Genomic DNA, 4,190 nt, shown 5'->3' with positions numbered 1-4,190 from the left:
CACACACGCACACACACACACACACGCACACACACACACACACACACACACAGATGATTCTCTTTTGTGTAAAAGCAGATACAAGAGGGTGGTACATGCCCACTGAGAGGTACACTTCCTACTGCTCTTTCAAACCCAGGCACACACAAACTACCACAATCTACCACAGCATCCTGGGCACACACCACATCAGAGATATGACGGTAAACTCATCTCACGGTGTGAAACCCAATGTTGGGTCCACTTCAAATATTGAATAATGAAAATGTTTGATAAAATCATCAGCTGTAACCGCTGCTAGGATGTTGAGGTTTGCCACTGGCGCCCAGCATCTGGAGAAAGTGAAATGAGAGACTGAGATGTCGAATAGGATTCTGGAACGCTTTTGAGATGACAGACCTAAAGTCTCTGAGATGACAGACAGGATTCTGGATTTTTTTTTTTTATGCTGTCTGTGTGTCTGTAAAAAGACACACACAATTTAACGAAAAGAAAAACCCCCAAAAAACAATTATCCACACACAAATGGAAGCTCTTATTTGAATTACAAATGTTGTATAAATATATACTTTCACCCATACAGAGAATTCCTTTCTCCTCCTCTTCCTTTAATATGGGTGACATTAATTGTCTGCATGATAAATTTACAGCCATGTGACGCATGCACAAGGACTGCTTCTAAGCACAGATGCAGCAGCAGCATCCCTGGATTCGTGGGGAGAATGTCAAGGGAGTGCTCCTTCATATTTGCCTTAATGAATCATGCTATAACTTCATTTTGCTGGAGCTACAACACATTTGGCATATGTGCTGAACAGGAATCAGCACGCGCATCATGTTTGATTATGTTGATGTGGAGCTGCAGGAAGTTTGTTTCAAGCTTGCAGACTGCGCATGGAATTTTGTTAATGGATATTAACAACATTCTTGTTTCATTTAATGCTCTTTTGTTAGGAATTACATGATCGTTATATGTGCAGTATCGTTAAAAGTGGCCCGCTATGCCAGACTGAAGGGCTGGGAATGTGGCGTTGAGGGGCTGGATAATATCTATGGATGTTGGGGATGGACAGCAGGAGGAAGAATGCAGCGATGGGTGGAGGATGGTCAGGGTGGTAGGAGGCGTGGATTAAAGCGCTTATCCTCACCAGAGGAATAACACCATCAGTCGCTTGTTTAAATGCTCAAAGCAACCTATGTTTACACTTTACAGTGGCTGCTCCTGCCCACCCGCAGGCTCAGAAAGACTGTGACATTATGATAGCGGCACAAAATATTAGGACGGATATATTTGGGTATAGAAAGTGTCGTCTTGTCCTCTATACAACAGGAAGTGTTGGTTTATTAAGCCTGACTAGGATATTTCTCTCACAGTAAAGTATATTCTGCTCAACGTTACTTGACCTTGATGGTTAAAGCGCCACCTAAACATGTGACAGAAATACAAAGGCCTCCCATCTTGAACGCTGATTGTGAGTCACCTTAGTGTTTTTCGCCTCCACAGACATGTCGCATGTATGCACTGTCGTTATAGCTCAGCTCAAGCTACTCTGCCTGAGTCAGTGTCATAAGTCGAATGTTTTATCATAAAAACAGTTGGAACTGCCCCAGATTTTTCTAATTAATTTGGATTCCCTCAAAAACAAAAAGGATTATCTTAATTTGGGATGTGTATATATTGATTAAATTAATCTGTAGATTACCCACTGTTCCATCCAACATAATCAATTGTCCCCCCTCATCAGAGAGCAAACAGTGCGCTGCAGTTCCTCCTTAAACAGAATCATAACCCCACCACCACCACCACCACCACGTTATCTCCACCCAAATCTGATCTCCAGTGTAATTTATGAACACAAGAAACAAGACACTTTATACATGCTGCTTAAAAGACATTCCATCACGAACGACTGCACGGTTTTAGACGGGTGGACAGTGTCAGAGTGTTGTAAGGTTGTTGTTTTTATATTTGACTTTCCTTCCCTCCTTCTTCCCTTTGCCATCAGTCTGTTGGCGGAAGGGGAAAAGGCTGTCATGGACGTGCGCTCTGTGGGCGGAGCTGCTCTCTGGCCTGTCGTGGCTCCTGTAATTTGATGGGCTGCAATAGAACCGGCTCTGTGTTTGAAAGCTACTTATAGGAGCTAAAGACTCCAACCAAGTGGTCGTTCCTGGCTGACCCGCCTGTTCTACAATGAGCTCGACCATGTTTTGGGTAATGAACCCAGCTGTCAGCCATTGGGTGCTTGATAGCTCTGGCCATGCAGGCAGAAGAGCCTGAAACTCTTTTGGCTCTCTTTCTCCTCACCCTCGTTATCATCTGCTCACCAATTTGTTGGCTGCCACTGGACATCAGCTTATAAATGAAACCATAAACTGTATGACTGCAGTGGCCTGTGTAGCTGAATTGAGTAGAACAACACATTTATGACAGCGTTTCGGAATAAAAGCCTTGTGCATGTGCCAAAAATGCTGCATAATTTCACTGAGAACCACGTGCATAATGTGCCCTTTTTATGTTCGTTCCTAAAGCGAAGCTTCAACTGTGCCATGCAACAATAGTTTGTTAAAATTCCGACATAACAAACAGTATAAATGTGTTGTGATTGCAGCGATTGACAATTGACGAAAAACTGCTGGTTTCTGGAAACTTTTGAACCACCTGAACTTTTGCTGTGCTGGGACAACCTCGAGCAGAATATCATGCACTGACACGGTTTCGAGACAAAGCCATGGTGTCTGTTGGTTTATGTTTATTTTGTTTGTTCAGTCATGGGGGCAAAAGTCCCTTTTCTATTTGTCCCGGCTGCTTGAAATGTAACATGAATCACTGCTTTGGTGTCAGACGCAGACTCCAGATAATTCTAACAGCAAATGTTAAGCATCTTATTCATTGTTTTTAAATAATACAGATTTGGTTTCAACAGCTGACATTAGTTGCTACTTTATGTGCATTTAACATCTTGCAGGATGAGCTTCAGTCCCTTTTTTTCTGAGAAAGGGAATTTATATTCTGCACAGTAACACCTAAGTCTAGTTAATATGTAAAACACAAACAGAGCAGGATTTAGAACAATTGTCATGATTTGAAGTGTAAATGAAAAACAGATACGGACAGAAACACGCATACATAAGCGCAGCCTAATGAAGGACATTTAAAGGACAACAGACCAAAGTCAGAAATCACCATCAACCCAAGCACACAACCAGCAGACGCGTGACACAGATACTTGTGGTTTTAGTACTTGTTTATGTAAAATCACCTAATTCTTCCTCCATCCATCCATCCATCCATCCATCTTCTATCGCTTATCCTGTTAAGGGTCGGGGGGGGGGTGGAGCCTATCCGAGCAGCCCTCAGGTGAGAGGCAGGGTTCACCCTGGACAGGTCACCAGTCCATCACAGGGCCAACACACATAGACAGACAACCATTCACACTCACAGTCACACCTACAGTCAATTTAGAGTATCAATCAGCCTCGTCCCCTCTTGATGTCTTTGGACTGTGGGAGGAAGCTGGAGTACCAGAGAGAACCCACACAGGAACAGGGAGAACATGGAGACTCACACAGAAAGACCCTGTGATGGAGCCGGGGCAAGAACCTGGAACCTTCTTGCTGTGAGGTGACAGTGCTGACCACTGCACCACTGCGCTGCCCCTTAATACTACTCCTGCTGCTATTACTGCTAATAACACTACAACTACTAATACTCATAGTAATGATTATACCAATCAGAGATGTACTGATATAGGGGCTGTGCATTGGTATCTGCTGTCAGACGTGTGATTGGCTTCTACTATGATTACTGACCAGCGATCAGTGAATAACATGTCACTCGTGGATGGCAATGCTTTGTATTAATGTCTTGTTGTGAAGAGAAGTTATTTTTATGTTTTTTTTTCAATCCAGTCTAAAAGGGGGGTGCATGAAAATCAACAAAAACAACTACAACATCAGTAGAGGCCAAACAAACAAACAAACACTGTATCAGCATCAACTATCAGCCAAATTGTTATTTTAAAATATACATATATATGTGTGTGTGTGTATGTATATATATATATATATATATATGTACATGTCTATATGTATATATATATGTACATGTCTATATGTATATATACATATAGACATATACAGATATATATATACATATAGACATGTACATATATATATATATATACATATAG

This window comes from Aulostomus chinensis, chromosome 13 (assembly GCF_037954235.1).
Source record: "Aulostomus chinensis isolate RoL2024-O1b breed Wild chromosome 13, RoL_Achi_v1.0, whole genome shotgun sequence".
In the NCBI taxonomy this organism is placed as follows: Eukaryota; Metazoa; Chordata; class Actinopteri; order Syngnathiformes; family Aulostomidae; genus Aulostomus; species Aulostomus chinensis.
This window is presented reverse-complemented; position numbering follows the sequence as displayed.